Source organism: Macaca fascicularis, chromosome 4 (genome assembly GCF_037993035.2).
Source record: "Macaca fascicularis isolate 582-1 chromosome 4, T2T-MFA8v1.1".
Classification (NCBI taxonomy): Eukaryota; Metazoa; Chordata; class Mammalia; order Primates; family Cercopithecidae; genus Macaca; species Macaca fascicularis.
The window spans coordinates 23,626,050-23,653,091 of NC_088378.1; the positions used below are offsets into that span (position 1 = coordinate 23,626,050).

Consider the following 27,042-nt stretch of genomic DNA (forward strand, 5'->3'; position numbering starts at 1 on the left):
GACTGATCCACACTGCTCTGCCACATTACATTGATGGTCCTGATAGCCAAGAGAACTGATGTGAATAAAAACATAAAAATGCTTACTTTTGTGGGTTAGGCATCTGAACTTTTCATATATATGGAAAATGAACTGGAATGTGATACCTTTACTTTTATATTTCTGCATTGAGACAAATAAGAGAGGGAGTAATAATCCAAATAAATCTGGACAAAGTTAAACAAGAAAAGGAAATGAAAATTATTGAGTGTCTGTGCCTGTAGGCTGGGAGTATTATAAACAAAACACACAGCATGGGCGATGGAAAAAATTATGAGATATAAAGATTTTATATATATAAAAGGTCTTACTGCTTCAGGATAACAGAAAAATTTAAAACATTATTATGCAATGTGTTTGCAAATAGAGTGATGAAGGAGTATAAATGGGAGGATCATTGACTAATTTTCACATAAGAAGAATACATTTAAGAGAGAAAGTTAGGTTTTATAAAAGCTGTATGTTTTTAAAAATAAAGCTACTAGGAGTAGGTATATGTTATAGACCTCTAGGACAAAAGAGATAAGTCAAAGAAATATATGAAATGATAAGGGAGCAATGGAAGATAACAAGATTAGACTTAGTACAGATTTCAAACTCCTTATTGTGATGTGTGATTTGTCAAACTTTTGAGACAAGGTTAAAGTGAGGGAAAAGGACATGATGGATTTTCTAAATGGCAGATCATAGATTCTTTTAATTTGCAAAGTCCCAACTGACAAGGGCTGCTCAAGCCAGTCTGGTTAGGGTGAAATTTTCAGTTTAGCTATAAATAGATTTCAAATACTCTCATATACATCAGGAGAAGTGTAGATCAGTGCAAACTTTTATGGGGTGGCATCTACCAAAAGAAAATATTCTTTGTACTATGCAAATGAATAGCAGTGAAAACTGCTCCAACAGTTTCTGATGTTCCCCTCAACATTCAGTATTATTCCAAAGCAATGTTAGCTGGGATTGGGTAAAACTCGGTTACTCTGCTATTCCTGAATTCTTCATGGCAACTGTCTTGCAATTGAGTTCATCCAATCTTAGGAAGTCCCCGCTTGAGCATCAGGGTCATGGTAAGTAAGTTTTCCTGCAGAGCCCCTGAAATGAAGGAAATAAAGGAATGAAATTAAAATAGCCATGTAAATAACGTATAAAGTAATAAATTAATCTTGGATGTCTATATATGTGTAATTATGAGCATACTGTTGCTTTTTACATACTCTTTACACAGTAAAGCTTGTTTATTAACAATCCTATTCACCTAGGATTGGCCAAATCTTTCTGGATCCTAGGTAAATGGGAGCCAAATTGCAGCATGGTTCACAATGTATCTCTTCCTCATCCTCCTTGAATTGTATTTCTGGCTTGGCTTTTTCCATAAAAGATCTAGCTCTGAAAATATCTTGGCTCCGTGGCCCTGCAAGCTCCTTCTTCATTTGATTTAAGCTTTAGTATTGTTGTGCAAGTGTGTCTGCCTTTCCTACTGTTGCTGCCTGTGCTAGCCGTTTGCCACTGCTAGCCTTTTGCTACTGCTAGTCCTTTTCATTTACTTCTCTTTATATATGTACTTTCATTATATTGTGGAGTTAGAGATAACCCAATTCAGTCAGGAAGAGTCACAAGCTTTTCTTTTACCTCTTTCGTTAATTTTTTCTAGCCTAGAATTATGTGCTACTTTTTTGGAGCACCAATTTGTAGTTTTAATTAGGTTACCAATTTAATAATTTTCCCCAAATAAATTTCAGTATTTGATTGCAAACCACACATATTCTTTGACTGCTTAATATGGGCCAAGTGCTTAGTAAAGTGCAAGAAGAAAATATCTTCCCTTTCAAACAACTCATAATCTAGTGGAGGAACTAGAGGTAGGCAGCTATGTAGGACTACAGGTTGAGGGCTGTCGTAGAGGTTTCTATTTGGTACTATGTAAGTCTGGATGAAAATAGCAAAGCAAAAAGAAGTCAGGGAAGGCTGTATAATGAAGATGAGGTTTTAGTTGAGTCTTGAAGTTATAAATTATTAGAAAGGTTGAGTTTAGATTTCAGCTCTCCTGATAGCTGTGATCTTTTAGCTATACCAGTTACAATTTTTATTTTGTAATATGTTAAATTCAAAAGACTTAAGTTTAAAGATATCAAGCCTGCAAAAAAATGGGAGGTCATTTATATGTAATAGTAGGGTTTTTCAAATTTTGTCATTTATTTTCTTTTGTTTTCCAGTATAAGAAAAGATAAAATAAATGGAAAAATACAAATATTTTTGTTTATTTTCTAGTGGATATTATATGCTCCATTAACTCTCTTTTCATTACCCTAAACTATCTTGTCTGTTTTTTTTTCTTAATTTAAGCAACTGACCCAACTTTCACTTTAGAAAACCCCAGCTATTGGCATTATCTACACCATAACTGCACCAGAGCAGCTTAGCAGTGTTGGAGGAAGTGTGTAGAGGGAAGTGTCTACATCAATGCTTAACAGTCTGTTTTTCTGGTTGCCTCATTCTCTTACTCTTTACATAAAAATGTATTCTCCTTTATTTTCACATCTCCAATAGCATTTCCCTTGCTCTCCTTTGGCTTCCCATATCCTAAGCAGATTATATCTACCTCACAGACAAAACTGAATGATCAGATGGGACTGGCCTCATATCAGATCCTACACATCTGAGCTGTCCTCTACAGTTCCTCTAACCTCTGGCTTTCTTGTTTTAGAGGATCTATTTAATCCTTGCACCATGGCTTTGGAATCTATCATTCCCACATTTTTAGGAAACTTATACCATGAATTATACTTTGTTTCTTGAATTGTTTCAACCCTTTATCACTCAACTGACTGTGTCCCATTGTTTTTATAATATACTCACAGTACCTCAATAAAAATATGTCATAACAATTACTCTCCCCTGCTTGTAGCTATTGCCCTATCTCTCTTCTGTTCTCAGACAAACTGTTAGAACAACAACAGCAGGCTGGGCACTATGGCTCACACCTGTAATCCCAGCACTTTGGGAGGCTGAGTAGGGTGGATCACAAGGTCAGGACGTCGAGAGCATCCTGGCTCACACAGGTGAAACCCTGTCTCTACTAAAAATACAAAAAATTAGCTGGGCGTGGTGGCGTGTGCCTGTAGTCCTAGCTACTCGGGAGGCTGAGGCAAGAGAATTGCTTGAACCCAGGAGTCGGAGGTTGCAGTGAGCAGAGATTCCACCACTGCACTTCAGCCTGGATGACAGAGTGAGACTCTGTCTCAAACAACAACAACAACAACAACAACAACAACAACAACAACAGCAACACAACAACAGCAGCAGCAGCAGCAAACTTATTTATACTAGTTTTTGCTCATTCCCTCATTTCCCACTCATTAACCTACCTGATAAACTTTGGCTCTGTGTCCCCACCCAAATCTCATGTTGAATTGTAATTCCCAATGTTGGGGGAGGGACCTGGTAGGAGGTGATTGGATCATGGGGGCAGATTTCCCTTGCTTGCTATTGTCATGATAGTGAGTGAGTTCTCCTGAAATCTGATGGTTTAAAAGCGAGTGGCACTTACCCCTTTGCTCTCTTTCTCTCCTGCCACCATGTGAAGATGTGCTTGCTCCCCTTTCGCCCTTCTGCCACAATTGTAAGTTAGCTGAGGCTTCTCCAACCATGCTTCCTATATGGCCTGTGGAACTGTGAGCCAACTAAACCTCTTTTCTTCATAAATTACCCAGTGTCAGGTAGTTCTTTATAGCAATGTGAGAACGGGCTAATATACTACCCTAATCTGGATCTGGCCCAATCACTCCACAGTGAAACAGCTTTTGGTAATGTTATCAACTTATTGCAATAGATATATATTTTTGGTTCTTATCTCATGTAACTTCTCAGAAATATTCTATCCACCTGACAAGTCTTTCCTTTTAGAAATGCTCTCCTTGACCTCTGTGACACAACATTCTCCTGTTTTTTTTTCCCTAACTCTCTAGCTTTTGTTTATTTTCTCATCACAGACTTACACTCTTTCTTTAGTTGACAGAATCTGGAGTTCCTCAATGGTTAGTCCTAGACAGCTTCTTTCCTGCTATGTTCCAAATGTTTACTTCCCCACAAATTCATATGTTAAAATCCTAAACTCCAACGTGATTGTCTTAGAAAGTAGGGTCTTTTGGGAAGTGATTAACTCGCAGGATACTATTTTATTTGTGCCCTAATAAAATAGGCTGAAGGGAGCTCCTTTGCCCCTTCAACTATGTGAGGACACAGCCAGATGGCATTGTGTGAGAACCAGAACATGGACCTTACACAGACATTAATCTGCCAGTGCCTTAATCTTGATTTTTCCCACCTTTAGAACTGTGAGAAATAAATATCTGTTATTTATAAGCTACCCAGTTTATAGTATATTTTGTTATAGCACTCCAAATGGACTATGACATCTTTTCACCTTACATTCTTTTTCCAGGCTGTTTCACTTATATCCATGACTGTTATTTTAGCCTATATGCAGAAGACTCATACATTTTCTCTTTACTAAAAACATTACTGTCAGTTCCAGATTCATGTATCCAATTCTTGTTTGATATGCCTCTAGTGAGCCTCAAACTCAACGTAATAAAAAATTGAACTCAATATTTACCCCCTTCTCAAAATTTGATCATTTTCTCACAATACCAAGTCAATGAATGGTACCAACTTCCATTCCCTTGTTCAACTCTGAGTTCTAAGGGCCATACTTTGACATCTCCTTTTCATTTGTATTTGATACTTACTCTGTGTTCCTATTTTTTTTTTTTAATTTCTTTCATTTGGATTGTTAAAGTAGTCTTTTTTTCTCCACTCTAAAAAAATATGTTTTTTACACTGAAGCCAGAGTGATCCTCTCAAAAATCCAATATGATCCCCTTCTTCTTCCTTTTTTAAAAAATTAATTTGTTTTATTTTAAGTTCTGGGATACATGTGCAGAATGTGCAGGTTTGTTACATAGGTAAACATGTGCCATGGTGGTTTGTTGCACCTATAAACCCCTCATGTAGGTATTTAGCCCCACTGCATTGGCTATTTATCCTGATGCTCTCCCTCCTCCCACCCCCTTAATAGGCCCCAGTGTGGGATGTTCCCCTCCCTGCGTCCATGTGTTCTCATTGTTCAGCTTCCATTTATAAGTGAGAACATATGGTGTTTGGTTTTCTGTTTCTCTGTTTGCTGAGGATAATGACTTCCAGCTTCATCTCTGTCCCTGTAAAGCAAATGAGCTTGTTCCTTTTTATGGCTGCACAGTATTCCATGGTGTATAAATACCACATTTTCTTTATCCAGCCTATCATTGATGGGTGTTAGGGTTGATTCCATATCTTTGCTATTGAATAGTGCTTCAATGAACATAAATGTGCATGTATTTTTATATTTAGAATCATTTCTATTCCTTTGGTTACATACCCAAATAATGAGATTGCTGGGTCAAATGGTATTTCTGGTTCTAGGTCTTTGAGGAATTGCCACACTGTCTTCCCCAATGGTTGAACTAATTTACATTGTCACCAACAGTGTAAAAGCACTCTTATTTCTCCACAGCCTTGCCAGCATCTGTTGTTTCTTGACTTTTTAATAATAACTGTTCTGTGGCATGAGATGGTATCTCACTGTGGTTTTCATTTGTATTTCTGTAGTGATTGGTGATGTTGAGCTTTTTTTTCATATGTTTGTTGGCCACATAAATGTCTTCTTTTGAGAAGTGTCTGTTCATGTACTTTGCCATTTTTTAATTTTTTTTTTGATTTTTTTTCGTGTAAATTTGTTTAAATTCCTTGTAGATTCTGGATATTAGACCTTTATCAGATGGATAGATTGCAAAGATTTTTCTCCCATTCTGTAGGTTGTCTGTTCATTCTGATGATGTTTCTTTTACTATTCAGAAGCTCTTTAGTTTAATTAGATCCCATTTGTCAATTTTTGCTTTTGTTGCAGCTGCTTTTGATGGTTTTGTCATGAGATCTTTGCCTGTGCCTATGTCCTGAATGGTATTGCCTAGCTTTTCTTCTGGGGTTTTTATAGTTTGGGGTTTTACATTTAAGTCTTTGATCCATCTTGAGTTAATTTTTATATGAGATGTAAGGAAGGGGTCTAGTTTCAATTTTCTGCATATGGCTAGCCAGTTCTCCCAGCATCATTTTTTGTTTGCTTCAAAAATATAGTATTTATTTTAATAACTAGAGTAGCAAGAAGAAAAAAATACTAAGTGGAACTACATGTTTAGCAACAGAGCTGAATAATTATGAATATAAAAAATGCTATTTGGAGAAAATATATTATATTCATTGCTTGGAACAATGAATAATACTTGTATATGTGGGAAAGACAGAAAAGTAAAATAGGTTAAAATAATAAGGATATAGACAATTACTTTTTATTTTTAATTTTGTAGAGACTTTTATTTTTCCTTACAAACTGGGGTAGTTAGGAGATCCGATAATAGTTACTTCGCTTTTATTTAAATAGGGAATCCTTTCCCTGTTGCTTGTTTTTTCAGGTATATTGAAGATCAGATGATTGTAGATGAGCAGTCTTATTTCTGAGTTTCCTTTTCTGTTCAATTTGTCTATGTGTTTGCTTTTTTTTTTTTATCAGTACCATGATGTTTTGGTTACTGTAGCCTTGTAGTATAGTTTGAAGTCCAGTAATATGATGCCTCCAGCTTTGTTCTTTTTGCTTAGGATTGTCTTGGCCATATGAGATCTTTTTTGGTTCCATATGAATTTTTAAATAGTTTCTTCTAATTCCATGAAGAATATCAATGGTAGTTTAATGGGAATAGCATTGAATCTATAAATTATGTTAGGCAGTATGGCCATTTTCATAATGTTAATTCTTCCTATCCATGAGCATAGAATGTTTTTCTGTTTGTTTGTGCCTCTCTGATTTCCTTGAATAGTGGTTTGTAGTTCTCCTTGAAGAGGTCCTTCACTTCCCTTGTTAGCTGTATTCCAAGGAATTTTATTCTCTTTGTAACAATAGAGAATGGGTGTTCATTCATGATTTAGCCTCTGCTTGCCTGTTGTTGGTGTATAGGAATGCCTGTGACTTTTGCACATTGATTTTGTATCCTGAGACTTTGCTGAAGTTGCTCATCAGCTTAAGAAGCTTTTGGGCTGAGATGTTGGGGTTTTCTAAATATACAATCATGTCATCTGCAAACAGAGACAATTTGACTACCTCTCATCCTATTTGAATGCCCTTTATTTCTTTATCTTGACTGATTGCCCTGGACAGAACTTCCAATACTATGTTGAATAGGAGTGGTGAGAGAGGCCATCCTTGTCTTGTGCCAGTTTTCAAGGGGAATGCTTCTGACTTTTCCACTTTCAGTATGATATTGGCTTTGGGTTTGTCGTAAATTGCTCTTAGTATTTTGAGGTATGTTCCTTCAATACCTAGTTTACTCAGAGTTTTTAACATAAAGGGATGTTGAATTTTATCAAAGGCCTTTTCTACATCTATTAAGATAATCATGTAGTTTTTGTCTTTAGATCTGTTTATGTGATGAATTATGTTTATTGATTTGTGTATGTTGAACCAGCCTTGCATCACAGGGATGAAGCTGACTCCATCACGGTGGATAAGCTTTTTGATGTGTTGTTGTATCTGGTTTTTCAGTATTTTATTGAGAACATTTGCATCAGTGTTCATCAGGGAAGAAAGGGTATCAGCTCTTCCTTGTACTTCTGGTAGAAGTCAGCCATAAATCCATGTTTTCCTGGGCTTTTTTTGGTTGGTAGACTATTTATTACTGCCTCAATTTCAGAACTTGTTATTGGTCTCTTCAGGGATTCAGCTTCTTCTTGGTTCAGTGTTGGGAGGGTTTTTGTGTTCAGGAAGTTATCCATTTTGTCTAGATGTTCTAGTTTATTTGCACAGAGTTGTTTATGGTATTCTCTGATGGTTGGTTGTATTTCTGTAGGATCAGTGGTGATATCCCCTTTATCATTTTTTTTCTTTTGAGATGGAGTTTCGCTATTGTTGCCCCAGGTGGAGTGCAATGGTGTGATTTCGGCTCATCGCAACCTCCACCACCCGGGTTCAAGTGATTCTCCTGCCTCAGCCTCTCAAGTAGCTGGGATTACAGGCATGCACCACTACGCCCGGCTAATTTTGTATTTTTAGTAGAGACTAGGTTTCACCATGTTGATCAGGCTGGTCTCGAATTCCTGACCTCAGGTGATCTGCCTGCCTTGGCCTCACAAAGTGCTGGGATTACAGGCATGAGCCATTGTGCCTGGTCCCCTTTATCATTTTTTATTGTGTCTATTTGGAGAATCCCCTTCTTAAAATCTTTTATGCTTTCCCATTTCTAATTTTTAATAATAACTTTATTAAGATAAAGTTTATGTAATATAAAATAGACCCTTTTAAAGTATATATTTCAGTGCTTTATGGTATATTCACAGAATTTTGTGATCATCATTAGTATCTAATTTTAGAATATTTTCATCATCCCCAAAGAATCGTCCTACCCATTAATAGTCACTCTCCATTCTCTCAGCTCCGCTCAGCCCCTGACCTCTACTTTTTGTCTCTGTGTATTTGCCTACTCAGTACCTTTCTTATAAATGAAATGATACAGTTCCATTGCTTTTTGGATAAAGGCAACACTCCTTAACTTTGGCTCTAAAACTGTACAAAGCCTGGCCCCTAATTCTTCTCAGGTTTCATCTCAAATTATGCTCTTCTGTAGTGTCTGGATTCCCTTCACACTGGGCTTCTTCCCTCACTCCCCACTTTCCAGGCTTCCTCTGAGTAACAGCCTTTGCACGTGTTGTTTCCTCTCTCCCTCTCTTATCATCTAGTAAACTCTGCCTCATTGTTCAGCCAAAGCCTAAGTGTCCTGTTTTCAGAATAGCCTCCCCTAACTCCTCTGAGTGTTTCCAATCTTCCAAGTACAGGATCTGATAGTACCGAGTACTTCTACTGTGTAGCATTGCCAGAACTGTAATATCCATTTGCTTTTTGAATTATTCAAACAATGTCTTTTTCCTCTGGTCCAAGCTCCATGAGATCAGGGACCATGTCGTTTTTGTACAGCATTGTAGCCCTAGAGTCTCACAAGTGGTAGTAGAAGCCGATTAACGTTTACTTAATAAATCACGTAAGTTTGGAATAAAAAGATTTACAGAAAATAGGTACTGACATTGGGCTGATTTTAGAAAGAAGAGGAAAATACAACAAGCACAGTATTTAGTAGTGGGAGGATACAGCAAATGTTAATGGGGTTAATATTTCTGGCATCCTGGGATATACTGTAGCTTATATTTCTGTACCTTCTTGCCTCTCCTTCCTCATCTATAAAATGAAGATTACATTTGCCTTTTTATGTCCCAGACTAATTAAAAGACTCAATTAGTAATGTATTTGAATAAGGTTTTCAAACAAGTTATTAGAAAGTGTTCTATTGGCCAGGCGTGGTGGCTCATGCCTGCAATCCCAGCACTTTGGGAGGCTGAGGCGGGTGGATCATGAGGTCAGGAGTTTGAGACCATCCTGGCCAACATGGTGAAACCCTGTCTCTACTAAAAATACAAAAATTAGCCAGGCATGGTAGTGCATGCCTGTAGTACAGCTACTCGGGAGGCTGAGGCAGGAGGATTGGTTGAAACTGGAAGGCAGAGGTTGCAGTGAGCTGAGATCATGCAACTGTTTGCCATTGAACTCCAGGCTGGGTGAAAGAGCAAAACTCCATCTGAAAAAAACAAAAAAGAAAGTTTTCTATTAAATCATGAAGAAATCTATATTAAATAAACTGATTATAGTGTATAAAACCAGATTATGTGAAAAAATTGGAAGAATGACAAAAATTTCCTCATTCTTGTCTGTAACATACATATTTGTTAGTTATGAAGATTAAATCTCTTTTTATGATTGAATGTGAAAGGCACTTTGCAGTTTTATCAAAAAGAGGAGGAGTGATTTGATGTAAGGCAAGAAAGATGACATCTGTGACAACAGGGTTAGGTAGTAGCCAAAACAATGAATCCTGGCAGAACTCCTTGAGAACATAGATATGATGAACCAAGAAGATGTTCAAGGTGAGTTTGTCGAGTTGGAGTAATGTAAAGTTTATTTAGGAAGAAAAAAGCAAGTGATGTCTATGGAAATGGGTGTTGCATTTGAAAATAACCATATTTTAGTTTCACATAGTTGATTAAGTAAATTATACCACTTTAATTCAATATTTCTCTGAGTTCTATGTATTTACTCATCAGTGGGTCATGTGGGATATTATGTGGAGACCAATCTCCTTAACACTAGAGAGGAGGAAGATTGGCTTTAACACTAAATACAGTGCCTGTATATAAGTGTGTTACATACATTTATGTGTGACTTCTATAGGCTTAGCATTTGATTTGGTTATATATGCCAAGGAGAAAAAGATCATTTATGAATGCTTAAATTCCTAATATGACAAAATTTTAGGAGAGATAAATCATCAGCCATCATTGTGTTACAATCCATGGAAGGTATGGCTTTTTATGGACTCACAGCTGGTTAGAGGCAGGCGCAGACCTACAGCACAGGTATGGGATTTCCAATCATTGTTTTTTACTACTCACTTTCTTCATTCCTAAATGAAGGAGATTTTCAGCAAACAGAAGAAAAATGGTGGAATTGCAGCAAGTAAATATTCTTGGTGGATGAGGAAGATAAGTTATCTTATTGGTTCCATTCCATTTGCAACTATCTCCATTTTTAGCTGTATTACCAGAGGTTGACTTGTTTACATTCTCACCTGCAGACCAGTGTTTTAAAAGGGCGCACAATCTGGTTCCAGCAGAATTACCCTTTCAGTATAGGGCTACCATGAGTCAGTTGACCATGTTAACCAGGAAAGATTTGGGATAAAGCGTTGGACAATATATAAGAGTCTTTGGCAACCTTGTTCTTCTTTGTTTTAATTCCAGTAAATGTCAACATGTATTAGCTAAAGAACCAAACAAAATATTAAGAGTGTACTGATCTAATGGTAACTGAGGAATAGATTATACTGTTCAAGGACAGTCAATATACCAGGTTGTAAATATTTGATCAGCTGTTGAACCATGTTAGGAGGAACTTTTTTAAAAAATCAATCATCCAGACACTATATAGTTTCTCTATTATTTTGATGTTTACTTATATGTGATTTAGTGACAAGTGCCTTTCCTATACATTTAATGCCTGCAGTAGATGTCTTTATACATATGCTTATTATAGAATGAGGACTGTAAGAATCTAGCCTTTGTGAAAGGATGAAACTGAAGATCCATCCATGTTTGAGGCGACGAATATTCCAGTTACCCTGATTTGATCATTACTTCTTGTATACATATTAAAATATCACATATTCCCCACAGATATGTACAACTATGATATATCTATAAAAAAGTTTCAGTCAAAAAAAGAAATAGAGTTTAAAAAATAAATTTCGAAAAATTTTGACTTTATGAAAACCCCTTGATAGCTGCAGAATGAGGGAAGCATTCAGAAGAGGATAATAGGAGAAGAGAAGTGGTATTGCAGGGGTACACCTAAGATATGAAGGATAGAGATGATGGTAGTGTGAAATTGTCTTGGCGTTTGTATTCCCATGGGCTATATTTTTAAAAGTAATATAATTGTTTTTTTGAATTTTAAATGTCAATATTTATATTGCCCCAGAAATTGTATCTTTGGTAACCATTTAAACTCAATATAGAAAAAAATCAGAAGTCAATCAAGTGTTTGAAGACGTACAAAATTGTTCAGAATTATTTGGAGTAATAAGGCAAATAAGCATGAAAATCATTTTAACAGTTAACCTTTAATTTTTTTTCCAACTTTGAAATCATGTGATTCAAGATACCCATGTTAGCATTTATTTAAAAATACATAAAGAAATTCTTAGGAGTTGGGAAATTTGTCTTTGTTTTCTTCTTTGAGCTCATATTTGCATATTTCTCTTGTAAACTTTTACCCTAATGCAATATACTTTTATATTTCTGAAAGTATTTTATTGGTCATCTATCATATATCTCTGCAACAAAAGTATATGTATAAGTTAAAATTTAATTATTTTTAGTTTTCTGACAATAAGATTTTAATTTCTTCCATATTTAGTGTTATGAAAATTATTAGTAGTACATAATTGATCAAAACAACATAATATAAATTTTGATAAATACTTATTAAAGGTAAAAAGTAAGCCATACTGAAAATGAATCCCTTAATAAAAAGAATAGCCTATTCCTGGACAAATATTAATTATTATCAGGTTGAGGTGAGATTCAAAATCAATTATATTCATATTTTTATATTTTATATATATGTAAGCACTGAGAAAGCTTGTTATCATAAATAAGTAGATAGAAATGGAAGGAATTTTAGTAGAACAATGTCATTCAATTATTTGAACTCCTTCCAAGTTATGTGCCAAAAATCCTTCTAGTGATATATCATCAAAAATATTTTAATTATCTATCAGCTGACAATTCAATTAAGTTCCCTTCCATTTGGATCCTGATTTGCGAAATGATTTGTCACCCTGTTATTAGGGTTATTTTCTTGCTCAATTTATAGAAAGTATATTAAAAAGGCTTTGTTGAGATGTATTCAATAACTTTTATTAATTTTGGTACACATCTACTAATAAGTGCAATAGTTTTGATTAAATGCTTTCTTTTCATGCACTTTAAATAAACTATTGTCAAAATCTCAGGACTACGGGATTAATTTATGGAAAATATTTATCATTTACCTATTTGGCAAAGCCCATCATCATTTCAAACCAATCAGCCAAACAGATTTACTGTCTATCAGAAAAAAATCTGACTTCATTTTTTAATTCAAATACAGGTAGGATTAATACGCATCTTCATGAAGCCCTCTCACATGAGAATTCTAAGATAGAGAGTCATAACACAGAGCCCTGATAAGACTTTATTGGTAGGATGAAATAAAGCAATTTTTGAGTTGTATAAAAGATAAGCATCTTGGGTGAACATGTCTTAGGATGCATAAAACAAAAGTAAAGAGATATTAGTCCTAGTCAAGGATACCTCTAGATTTCATAGAAGCTGGGATCCCAAGGCTGACAAAAAAGAGATAGGCACATCATAAAACCAGATACTCTTAAAGGGAGATTAGGTCTTAGAAATAAGCATGTGACAATCTGAGAGTAAAATCACTAATTATTTGTGGCAGATGTCTGGAAGAACATCAAAACAGATGAAAGTGAGCAGAGAATTGTGAAAAAGACTGCTACAGAGACACAAGATGAACACGGAAGAGACAAGCCCACTGTTTCACTATGTGCTGTATCACTTGGATGAAAGATATGACTCAATTTGACCTTTTTTTCTTCCATAGTCAAAAGCAGGAAAGTTACTTTTCCAGCTGAAAAGGTAGAATTAAAGTCTGAAATATGCTAATCTCTTTTACAAGAAATCATCTTAATTTTAATTAAATTATCCTATAGTTTACTGAAAGGATTTACAAACACAACTGCAGAATTTCCCTCAGTAATGTTTAAGAAATAATAGTGAATATGAATGGTACCACACTAAGAGACTGACAATTTTCTAAAAAATGTATCATGTCCTAAAAATTGGGTGTTGATATACTTGATGTTAATATTGCAAACTTTTTAGAACTAAAAACTATAATAGTTGACTTATGAACTCTTAAAAATTGTATCTTGTCTCTCTCTTTCTCTGTCTCTCAGATCAACCACAATCTCCAGATATAAAACACAGGGAACCAGGGAACCAGATACCAGCTCAAGGAAGGACGAGTTTTCTTAAAATTTACAGTGGCCCAAATTTGGACCATCAGTAACAACCGCATGTTCTCAATGTATGTAGTGGACTGAGGCCAAAGCAGAACCACCACCACAGTCTGAAGAGTCCTTTAAGAAATTCTCTTATTGGGCGGGGTTGGGATTAAGTGATCTCAAATTGCTGTTTTAATCCTTAGTTCCTAAAATTCTACACATCTGTCTTGGGTGAATGGAACAGACCAGCTTACAAAACACAGATCCATTTCACTGTCTTCTAGGTTTCACCCATTATTGGTATGAGATGGCATGAGGTCCAGAGGAGTGTGGAAGCTCATGTGAGCATCGTTACTGAGGGTAGAGGACTTGCTGTCTGCACACCCTGGGCTGTGTGGTTCTCAGAATGAGCCACCTGGAAGGTCGATCCAAGCACATGAAGATTGGATTTTCTGGTGTCAAGAGTATCCTCTTTACTTTGGGTCTCTGGCAGGCCCTTATTCCCTTTACGGATTTGGAGGTCAGGACTCTTTTGGAAGTGCCTGAATCATTGACAAAATCTATCCTTTTATTCTTGTTTTTGCTTGATGCTACTACATCTGTCCCTGACTTCTGCTGAAAAGCTAGTTGTGCATTTCATTGATCATTCCTTGTGTAGAGACCTGTATTGGCTTTATTAACAATGTGTTTATGGCCTTTAGTTTCTTCCTTATGGGAAAGAGGAACTCCAACTTCTCTCAACATTTAAATATATGGACAATCTGCCGTATCCTCCCTCTCCTTCATGGTGAAAAAAAAAAAAAAAAGGGTGTTGAAGGGTTTGTAGGAATTCATTAGTTTTCCACAATAAAAATTATTTGAAAATTGCAGGCCGTGATAGAAGCAGGTATGGAATTCCTTACTAGATAACTCTAAGAGGTGTGTGTGTGTGTGTGGGGGGGGGTGTGTGTGTGTGTGTATGTTGAGATGCGTGGTTTCAGGCCTGCATTGAAGTTATATTTTTGTGTGTGCTACAGACATTACAGAGCAATCTCTTAGTTTCCTTTATTTACAAACCAGGAACTTCAGCTGTTTTATTAAAGACTGGATGTGAACGCTGAGGTGCTTTGCCAACACAGACATCAAAGGGACACAAGTGCACTTTTCCCATATGTTTTAGTTAGTTTTTCCCTGCATGTCTGATATCAGTCAGAGAGAGTGCTAGAATATAATACCTCACACCTTGAAGATTAAACACCTTCTCAGCTGGTATTTCTGTTTTGACTTCATTTGCTGCCACCTTATATCATAAGCACCTTGCACCATGTCATAGACACTCTTGGTTCGGTCTGTGCAATGAGATTGTGTTTTTCAAAAGCTTTTTTTTTTTCCGCAAGTAAGTAAACTCTGCCTGATCTTTGACGTGAGCTTAGTCACTGAATGAATAGCTTCGTTGGACAACGAGATAAGATTATAATAGAGTCTATAATAATGATGCCAATCACAGATGGCAGGAAGGGTGTTATTCTTAGACTGCTGTATTTGTAAATCTTGCTAGATTTCCCATGGCTTAATCTCAAAGTGCCACCTTGTCAGTGATCGAGGTTTATATTTTAAGTTCCCAAGAAAAATATTCCAGAAAGAGCATCCTACTCTTCCTTACTGTGTAATAAATAAGTTCCAGGAAGGTCTCACATCATCTCAGGAATTACCCAGGGGGCATTTTTACTTCTTCACCTGACCCTGTAACAGGCAGGCAGTTGTCACATTCACTTATACGTAAAATGATTCTTACTTGTATTGAAGGTTATGTATTTATTTGCTGTAGTTTTATTTTTACCTAAATTGGAAGCACATATTCTGTTGTGGGCCAGGGAGTTGGAGTATGGAAGCTCAGGGGTTAGGGGACAGGCCTATTAGGAGGAAGCAGCAAGTCTAAGGACCAACTAGAGGTGAGATATGAGAACTTAGACTTGTAGGTACGTATTAAAAGGACAAAAACAAAAAACAAAGTGTTTCTAAACATTCTTAACTTCTTGGATTTGGTATCTTCTTAAGGGCAAAACACTAAGGCATAGAAAAATCAGAATTCATGTTTCGTTTGTGTTATATCTTCAGAAAAGTTTTATGTTTTTATCTCAGAAAGTGGCTTCTCAAATTTTGGTTTTAAAATTTTCTGTCTACTTCCATGTCCCTTCTCTATACATCCCTGTGACTAAAAAGCAGAATATGTGCCACTGTGTAGCTAGAATAACAAAGGAACTGTGGAATGTTCCTCTGTAAAGAAATGGCCTATTTCAACCATGTTCCTATAGTCTATGGTCTGAGTGCAGTGTCCTCTCCAGATTCAGTGTTAAAATCCTAACCTTCAAAGTGATAGAAGTAGGTGGTGGGGCCTTTGGGAGGGATTAGGTCACGGGGGCAGAGCCCTCATGATTGGGATTAGTGCCTTAATAACAGAGGCCCAAGAGAGAACCCACCGCCCTTCCATTATGTGAACACACAGTGAGAAGTCACTGTCTATAAACCACAAAGCAGGCTCTCATTAGACATAGAATCTGCTGGTGACTTGATCTTAGACTTCCCAGGTTCCAGAGCTATGAGAAATAAATTTCTGTTGTTTATAAGCTATTCAACTTATAGTATTTTGTTATAGCAGCATGAGCAGACTAACACGCTACGTAAGAGCTGACTGTGAGAATGAGACTCTAAAAGCTAGGAATGGTAGCTTTATAAATTACCACTTAAATGAGTACTAGCATTTGAAAGGAAATTTTAATGAGGTGGTAAAGAAACTATCATCAAATTTAGACTTAGAACATCAGATTAGTTTGCTCAATCATTGCAGTTTAAAGATAAACAAAATAAGCCTCAGAGAAATTGCAAATTGTGTCACAAGTTTTGTTGAACGAGTAAAATCCTGGTCTCTTGAATGTCATTCCTGGGCTTAGTTGAGTACACTTGATATCTCCTTTAATGTAACTATTCATACCCAAATCTACCTATTTTGTAATAGATAAAAGATTTTTTTCAAACCAAAAAAATGCCTTTAATCACGTTGTTAGTTGTAATAAGGTAGCGACTAAAATCTAATACATGACTGTTTTCTCTATCAAAAAGAGTTCTGAAAGGTTAAACTCATAAAAAAGAATAGCATATTATAAGATGTTTTATTTTGTGTTGTAATTTTTAATTGTAAAAACGTTCACGGCTATTCTCATGTATTTTTCATTAAAAAAACTTGCAAAGTAAGTGACTATTAGCTGAGTTTTACAGATAAGAATCCTGAAGGTCGAAATTTAAAAGATACATTTAAGATAATAGGACTAAGTCTCATACACAGGTCTTGGTCTTCTGACTCCAAATCCTATGTTTCTTTCATTATCTCATAGTTTTCTCTTTAACGGATAATTGACCACCCTCCTTTACGTCCCTTGGTTATCTCTTATATTGCATTTCATTTCAGGAAATAATAATGAGAATCTTAAAACCAAACAAGTTGTAGTAGGGAATTTCTAAAATAATCCTGCAACTGAGGAAACACATCTAGAAAGACTAATATGGGGAAGTGTACTGTTCTGGCAACTAGGAGGGACAGAGGCATTGAAATGCTGGAGTCAGCTCACACAGGCTCTCAAGAACTGACAAAATTTCAGCAATTTTGCCGTTAAACTTAAATTATATAAACAAATTGAACATTATGTTAAAACAAAGGTAATAAATACTCAAGACTTGTCCTTTTATACTACATGTTACTCTTATCTATGCTATTGGTGTTATTTACATCTATTGTGTCTGTATGTATTATACGTATGTCTTATAATGGTATGCTGCTCTTCTCAGTCTGGTGTGGGTAGTTTGAAATTGATCATGATGGAAATATTAATATTATAAAAGTCATGAATGCTATAAATTATTGTTTTCTTCATTATCTAGACTTTAAAATTATGGACAAAAATGAACAATATGGATTAATCTTAAAATTGTGTTGTGTTTGTAGCTGTTACATTGGAAGTAGCACATAAATGTAAGAAAATATTCTTCTAGTATTGGAAAACTCATATAATTTAGCAAAGTAGTTGCACACATCATCGAAAGCTGAGTGAAATCTGAAATGTATCTTTGTTGTTTCATTGTAGTCTCTTTAATGTAAAATAAAATATCAAAAACATTGATATCAGAACTGTACTCATTTGTCAATGATATGAGTGACATTTTTTCTAATGAGATCATAATTAAGCATTTATAGACAGTCCGATTTAGTGGCCCTATGGTTGAGGATAGAATGAAAAACAAATTGATAGTGAAATCCACTGTCACTACACTATAAGAAACAGAAAGTCACACTGAAGTTAGTGGTATGGAATACACAGTGAAGATTATTGTATCTTAAATATTTTATCATTATTTTTCTAAATTTGGCACTACATATTCTTAAAGCAGTAATATTTATATAAAATGTTTTTTTCCCTTTAGAGAACCAGTTGAACCACTGGATAGGGAACATGCTGTGTTGGAAGATGAGAGCCTTTGTAGATGAGAGGATACCAGAAAATCCATGTATGTTCCTTTGTAATTCTCTTAGAACAGGAGTTCTGCATATGTATAATACTGGTTTTATGTAATATACTGCTGGTCTTTTCCTACATTGAATGGCGAGGGACATTTTTCTACTTGTGGGGCCTTAGCTTCAGATGACAGAATGCATTTCACGTTATAAATAAGTCACCAACTAACACAGACAATTGGAGGACAAAAAAAAAAAAATAAAAAAAAAAAACCTCTCATGAGTTGCAGATAAGCTTGGGGTCTTGGCCCCAATATTCTACCTCAACAATATATTTTCTTTCATTTTCTTAGTATCTAGTACATAGCTAGTACATTGATGCTACCTTCTAGAACTAAGCACCACAGCTCCGGTACATCTTTGGATTCACAGAGCTCCACTTCACTGATGTGACCTTTCTAGAATCAATCATAGTTAACCTGTATTTTATTCTATTTCCTTTGGGTTATGTATTATATTAACATTACTGTAAGAGTGGTTGTCAAGGAGTTAATGCCATTTTTCTCTCCAGGTAATATACATTCACATTAAGATATTCTTATTCTCTGTTTGTGCTTTAACCACAACTGATAACTCAAGGGCTGGGATTCTAAGCATTGTGGCATAATGGTGGTGACGGTAAATATTTAATAAATAATTTTTGGTTGATTGATAGGATGCCCTTCTAGACTCTTTAATAATACCACTGCCAACTTCTCCTGTACTGTAGGCCAAATTAGTCATATGATTACCTCTCCCTTTTCTCGGCTTTGGAATTAAAATTAATTTATACAAAAGCCAAAATTGCAGATTGAGTATCCATGAGGTTTCTGGTGAAGCTGTTTTGAGTTTTAGAGCTGCCTTCCTTTGCCATGCATATATGCCTCATTGATTTTTATTTGGTGTTTTGCTTATACTACAGTTAATCAAATTTAAGTTCCATTTGTAAAGGCCTTGATGAGACAGCAGAAATGCCAAAAAGGGAAAAGAAATCATGAGATCATGGTCTTTTGACTTCTAATTGAAGAGTGGAGGTTAGGTATCAAATGAATGAAGGGATATTTTGTAGTCCCAAGAAGCTTGCTAATGAAATAGCGGCATCTTATTGAGAATATATCTTTCCCTTTAAGCCTTCTATGACTACTAAAATGACTTAAATAGGAACATGTATGAAATGACTAACTAAATATAAGCATCTCAGAGAAAGGTGGGTTAAGTAAAGGAACTTTGTAGTCAGGGTGCCTGGCATCCAATCCTAGCTCTGCCTCATCCAGAAAATTTAAAAATCGGATATTATTTTTAGTGTACTCACTTTGTTGGGCTGTTTTAAGTATTAAATAAGATAATAAATATAAAAGGCTTCGCAAAATTCTCACTCACAGATTGTGATGGCAACACGTTGCCAAAAGTAGGATTTCTGTGATGCAGAATATCAACAAGACAAGTTGGGCACCATTTTAAAGGTGGGGAATTTCTTAATTTTTAGGCTATAAAATGACATTCTTTGTAATTTTAAAAAATGATGGTATTTCATGAAAATATTTTAACCAACTGCAAACAGATTTAGCTATATTAAAAATGATTTGTTGAATTTTAAAGAATTTCTCAAATATTTTTATTGTATGGAACTTGTAAAGATGAGAAGTATTGAATTACAGTGAGAATTCTTTCATCTTTGTCATTAATAAAGTATGAGATGGAAATGTTGTGTTACAAGAGATCACTGAGATATCGGGACAGTGTATCATATCTCAGTGGAAGGTTCCAGTATAATAGTGCTGCAGTCAGTCACAGGACATGATTTCATTCCAAATCCAGCCTAAGAATTTCCATTTTATATCTGGGTGTTCTGTGAATTTACACTTTCATCTGATTAAATGTTAACAGTAGCTTATAGGAGTATTCTGTAGCTACTCCTGAAAGATTGATCTATCCTTTTTATTAGAAGTAATTTTCTATATTATCAAAAGATAATCATTCACTTAAACATCAAGTTTTCCAGAATTTACTTTTTAATCTTTGTCCTATTAACAAATTGTAAATGAGAGATGAATGCAAAGACTAATAATCAAGGCTCTCTTCTCTCATCTGGTGAGCCTCCCTTTCCCCGAGCCCCGCAGCAGGACAGTATCTTCTGTAATGTACTTCTTAGAAGTCTGCAGGGGTGTGCTGTTACACAGGATCATCTCGGAGGTCCAAGCAATTATGAAAATGCTGCTTTTGGAGATTTATGCAGCACGTTAGCATATTACAATCACTGAGGAGTCCTGCAATGTTTCTTTGGTCCAGTGTTTTCCTCTTTTATTGCATAATTTGTGTTTCATAAAACATGTTTTAGAAAACTTTTCTCTGGATTATAATTTTTTCATGCAGAAGCAAGAAAAAAAAAACTAAAGTTACTTTTCACAAAGTTTTTAGAGTCAGTTTGGAATAAGAAGAATTGGGTTTGAGCCCTTGCTCTACAATTTTATAGCCAGGCAACATTGAATACATTATTTCATTCCTCCAAGTCTTGGTTTTCTTTTCTGTAAAAGCATGAAGTACCTAATAATTACCTACAGTTTTTATGAATATGTTGTCATGTAAGTTAACATAAGTGAAAATGATATATAAAAACAATGGATGATATTTACTGACTCAGATACTTCCCTCATAGATTTATTGGGCCTTATTTAATATGCACTCATTAATAAGCTAAGACCTTCAGCTTCTCAGTCCATGACAAATTGGAATTAGGAAAAACAGCCAGAAAGCTATTGGGCAGTTATTGAGCAGTGACAATGAGTGGTGAACCCAAAATAAAAAAGCAGACTGACTATTGATACATGGGATAATAGTCAATGGTTATAGTCCATATAGATATGGTTAAATGATTATTTAAAAGGGGATGGGGGAGCTGGGCACGGTGGCTCCTGCCCGTAATCTCAGCACTTTGGGAGGCTGAGGTGGGCAGGTCATTTCAGCTCAGGAGTTTGAGACCAGCCTGAGCAACATGGCAAGGCCCTATCTCTTAACAATAAATTAAAATAAAATAAAAGGGGATAGGGTATAATATTTTAAGGAGAAAACCACAAATGTGGATCTCTTTGTTATCCATGTATGATATCTGCCTCTTGTACTGAGATCAGGACATACTTATAGTGAGATCTCTGTATCTTTCTGCTTAATACAATTTCCTGTATTAGTTGATTGTTAATTTATTTATCTGAAGTAACTCTTTCCCTGAAAGCCCTAGATTACTAATGTTGTGCTCTTTTATTTTTTAAAATTTTACTGTCAACTTAATGTCTGATTGTTTATCTAGATATCTATATATGTTATATGATGTATAACTATTTGCAATTAAAGTATAGAAATAATATTTATTCACATGGAATATATTTGTCATGGAATATATCTTATTGAGTTTAAAAAGTAGTTTACCAAATAATACAAAACAATGTTTGTTTAAACAAATGTATTCAAAGAAAAAATTCTGACAGAAAAGGAATTAACAAAAAAATTAGTGTGATGATTAATTTGGATGGTGAGTTTATGGCTTGTTTTTATTTTATTGTATTTGCTCATCTCTATGTTTCAATTTTTCTACAATGAGCATTTCATATCAATATGGAGTATTCCACACCAACATAACCAAAAATAAAACAAAATCTTTATTCCGATATTTCTGATGAAAACGATTGAGCAGAACAAATGGGAGTTATCACATAAAAGTCACTCGGGAGCAATAGTGTGTGTCCTCTTGCTGCCTGGATGCCTCTCTAGCCCTCTGCCTACCTGTCTGCCCTGAGCATCACAGTATCTTTGAGGAGATGATGGACTATTGCACTTCAAATCAATCAAATTCTTACCTGGATGAATTTTCTAAAAGATGGGAACAAAAATCTGAACAAAAACGGGAACATTAATCTTCCCATCCCCACAGGACTCTTCTAGAAGTTTCCAACTCTTACATTAAGTAGTGGAACAAAATAAATAAAATAAAAAGAAAATAAGAAATAACCTTGTAAAAGCTTGGTTATTATAATAAACTTGTCAACAGTTTTGTAGACGTAGTCTTTCATCTGGGCTCTTCAAGCAAACGTAACTAAGCTTTTTAATGATTATTCTGTATCGATGTGGTACTATCAGTGACACTGATAGGGATATAAAGTGCTCTCAGCATTCTATTTCTTATAGATAAATCTTGAAAAGTATAAGAAGGACTCATCAGATATTACCTGTGAGACACTCACACAGGTGAGAACGTAACCCAGCAATATAATCCACCTGAGACGGCACTTAACTCCAGGTAAGAGATAAATGACATAACCAAGAATGCATATGGTTCTTGAGAAACTTTCATCATTCCCCTTTATTCATACTTTCTTTTGTCAGAGAAAACAAGATCACAGACTTCAAGTTTTTTTCTCATAGCTCCTATGGAGCACTCTGCAGTCAGCCATTGTGCTTATATTTAATGAGAAGGTGGAGGAAGACTCTTGGGTTTATATCATTATGAGATTATTAATTCCTTTAATATCCTTGTGATTTGCTGCACTTAGAAAATTGATAAATCATTTACGTTACACTGCTATGAAGCTTTAGGGGTAGTAGGCTAATTATTGGTCACATGTGTAGGATAGCTTATTAATAGACATAAAACCATGTATCTCAGAATGTAGGTCATTTCCAAATGTAAGCAAATTATATGGTTGTATAATTTTAATAGAACAAATATTTTGATGACATTTATTGATTAGCAAAGAGGAGGTGTAAATCCAAAATCATTAAAAATCTTGTCTTAGGTTTCTTTGCAGAAGTTTCTACCTTTCTCATTCTCTTAAGTTTTATTAATATTTTGCTGATGAGCCAGATCGAACATGGATTTTCAGTAGTAATGCTAGTTATAGCTTACTTACTTTGTTTTTCTGTTGCTTTCCTTGGATCTGCTTTTCTGTCTTTCTTTGATGGATTTTTGTTCTCCTCTGACTCTTTGATCCATTTATTTTTATTTTCTCAAGTGTCCCTCATGTGTACATCTTATTCTCCCTATTGCTTTTTCCCATGATTATTCTCATTCCCCCACCCCCCATATCACCTCAAGGTTTTCCCATCATCTCCTCCCTGCAGTGCCTAGTAATCCCCATCATCTCTCTTCTTTCTGACCTCCAAGGAATCATTTTGACACTTTTATCCCTGTGTTAATTTGAGACTCATTTGGGTTTGTCTCACATTGGTAGCAGAGGAGAGTTTTATTTAGGGCATGGGACATGAGGTGCAGTGAATGCCTTTCATCGACTGCTTAGCTGAGATCTGGCCTCTTGCGAGAACCAGGAATCAGTCAGAGAGAACCAGGAATCAGAGTTCAGGAGAGGGGAGTTTCGATTGTAAAGGTCATGATGATATGTGAGGTCAGCTTTGGTAGGTTGGGTAATGCGGAAGGAGTGGACACTGTGTGGATTTGTAGGTCTTGGGCCCTTTAGGTGAGTTTTAATGCTGATGAACAAGATGCTGATTATAACAGGGTAAAGTTATAATCCCTGTCCACTCCATCATTCAATTTATGCTATATATTGTTGCCAAACTAATTCACCAAATTTGCTGCCTTAATTGCAATCTCTCGTCTCTTGAAACTTCTTCCGAAACTCCAGTTACTGTACCATGCAACCCTCGGCTCCTCAAGCATCTTAGTCAACACTAAATGAAAGACCTGACCTCTCTCTGTGCCCCCATTTCAACTTTTCTTCCTTCTCCCACTCCCACTCTTTGCATATATTTATTTAACATTTTCTCCCAGACTGTCCTTCTTATTTTTAGAGAGACTCAGTCCAACTTTTCCAGCAGGATGTACCTCATTTGTACAGCCCCACTCATTATCCCCAGGTTTTCAATGTCCTTGTTAAAGCTTAGCGTTAAGCTTATATTTTTCTTACACATTTTAATCCCATTTTTTTCTCTTTAGTATTATAAGCTCCGTGCATAAACTTGACACCAATTTTGCCTATGTCTAATAAACATTACTTTTTAATGAGGACATAACTTCAGTTTAAAACTTTTTTATGATTGAAACGATTATATTACTTCTGTGTGTAAATAACAGTACTACAGAAGACAATGATCTTAAAAGAATTTTATAATATCATATTTAATTTTTAAGGAGTAAATATTCTTCCTACCCATGCCCCTTTTTCATAAAAAGTGTTGGAAATAATCACATTATTCTTTGACTAGGCTTTATATTCAAAGTCTTATTTTCCAGTCCTACTTTTAAGTGCCGCAAGGGAGTATCTTCAGGAGTGTTCTCTTGGTGGAATGGTACAATAGTCCTTGAGGTTTAGACCACTTGCCTCTCTCTAGGAGATGTCAGGGGTTCTTTCCATGTGTTTAAATGTCTTTTGTTTTTGTTCTGTACTGTAATTTCCTGGCTCAGTTTTTGGACACCCTCTTTAAAGTCAAAATCAATGGGATATTTCAAGTACCTTAATGAATAGTTTTTAGGAAAAACTGATGTTTTAGGCCCTTATTACACATGTAAATAGATATGTTTTCTGTAACTCCTATGTCCTTCTCATAGAGACTGATCATAGCCACTGCTAAGTGTGCAGCCACCCATGTGACACTCGCTGAAAACCAGCCACAGCTTGAGATCAGTTGTCTACATTTAGCCAACCAGATTCCCTCTCCTAAAATTTGAAATTGGGACACAGGGATTCTCCCTTGTCAGCATTTGAATTTATAAAGGATGTTAAGCCAGAACTGGAAATAGCAGCCATCGACTCACGTGTAAATGGATAAATTTGGACAACATGGGCAGAAAACAATGGAGATATGAAGCTAGAAGCAGAGATAAGACCTTGTGGCATGGTAGGTAGAGACAAGAACAGGCAAAGAGCAACAGAGGCAAAGAGAGACAGATACACACAGAAATAGGAGAGACATATAGAGACAGACTTAGGGAGAATGAGAGAGAGAGGACATATGGTGGGCGGGGCGGGGGGGAGGGAGAGAGAGAGAAAGAAGAAAGAGAGAGAGAATAGTTACCTCAAATCCTAACAACTTTCCAGTTCTTGATTCCAACATCCCTTCCCCCACTAAGAGAACAGAGGTAGAGCCCCTTCCTTGTGCTGAAACCAGGTTGAATTGGTTGAATTGGTTCTATTCCTTGTATCCAAATGATTCTACCATAAGATAAAGCCTATCCCTAGTCTATGCATGTCTAACTCAGAATAGCTTGCATCATAGCTGTTCCATGTTCCTACTGTGAATTATGATTTCATAGGTTCTGTTTCTGCAGTTAACAAGTTGTCAAAGCTGGCAGTCAGCCTCATATTAAATCAGCAATGAAGACTTTTTTGTTAAATGATACTGAAACGTTGTCATCAATTTTTGTAAGTTGTTGGCTGGGTGCGGTGGCTCACGCCTATAATCCCAGCATTTTGGGAGGCCGAAGCAGGTGGATCACTTGAGGTCAGGAGTTCGAGTTCAGCATGGCCAAAATGGTGAAACCCGTCTCTGGGAGTGGTAGTGCATACTTGTAATCTCAGCTACTTAGGAGGCTGAGGCATGAGAATCACTTGGACCCAGGAGGCAGAGGTTGCAGTGAGCCAAGATAGTGTCACTGCACTCCAGCCTGGGCAACAGAGTGATACCCTGTCTCCAAAAAAAAATAAAAATAAAAATAAAAACTTGTAGTGCTTTATTAAATTCATTAGTTAATCAAAATAATTCACCAGTGTGTAAAGAGAATTGTATAAAAATAAGTAACATTAACAATGACAAAGACCCAAATGGTGGTCCATCAGGTTCTAAAGCATCTATGTGGCTGTGTTTTGCATTAAATTAACCTTACTGATTTGCTTTAAATCTAAGCAAATAAGCAAATTAAACAAATAATTACTTAAATTATCACACTAATTTAATATTTTAAAATATAATTTCATTGGTTTTGTCATTTTGCTATAATTTAACTGAAAAATTGTTTAGGTATTTTAGCTGTATAAGAGCATATAGAAGGAGTTTTTACCCATTTTTATGTCAGTACATATATAAGTAATACTAGTAAAAGATTTTAAGTAATAATTGTTTTTCTAATATTTTCCCTCAAAGAAGTTCCATACATTATTCAAATTGGAGAAACATTGAATTAAGAAGTTGTTTTTCTAAGTGTAAGTTTATTATTTTTAATTCACTTAACTTTTTCAACTTTTGGTAACATTCCCAGATTTATCCATGTGTTCTTAATGTTTTCTTATCTTATGGTAGTCTTTTTTGAGGGTCAAATAAATTTAGATGAGTTTTATTTTGAACAGCTATAAATTCTCTATCTGTCTGCGTTTTTTTTTTTTCTCAGTAGATGTCAATCTTTTCTCCAAAAAGCAAGAGGTGGTTGGTCGATTTTAGTTCGAACGCTGTATTGGTGAGGCCAAGCTTGTGTTGTGAAGATAGGGGACTACATCATTTCTCTGTGGTTTCTCACTGCCCACGGCTGCTGGCCAGAACTCCTCTGGATGCTGCACTAGGATTCACAGGAACACTGGATGCAAATAATCCATCTTAGCCTCACGTAATACAACTCACGTTGTTAAACCAAAAGCATCATTTTTGCATTTACAGCTCAGTACATCACTGGATTTAATATAAAATGGATACAAATAGTAAAAGCAGAATGAGAAATCATCACACAGAATTTAGGAAGAGGCAATACTTACTTTTGAATCCTCCCCAAGCCCCCATATAAATTTTAAC

General features: G+C 35.6%; 2 long non-coding RNA genes across 3 annotated transcripts in view; both read left to right on the plus strand.

Annotated features, from left to right (window-relative positions):
* LOC102135164 (uncharacterized) overlaps positions 1 to 27,042 on the plus strand; it is a 329,075-nt gene that overhangs the window by 161,698 nt on the left and 140,335 nt on the right. Inside the window, exon 4 of one of the 2 annotated variants that reach the window (XR_006697787.3) lies at positions 13,223 to 13,625. The exons of the other annotated variant lie outside the window; for it this stretch is intronic. This is a non-coding gene — a long non-coding RNA (uncharacterized lncRNA). Of the gene's footprint in view, positions 1 to 13,222; positions 13,626 to 27,042 lie in introns of those variants that run through there. 2 annotated transcript variants of the gene reach the window in all.
* LOC141410046 (uncharacterized) lies at positions 14,075 to 17,938 on the plus strand. Its single transcript, XR_012433383.1, has 2 exons — positions 14,075 to 14,254; positions 14,850 to 17,938. It is a non-coding gene; the product is annotated as an uncharacterized lncRNA (long non-coding RNA).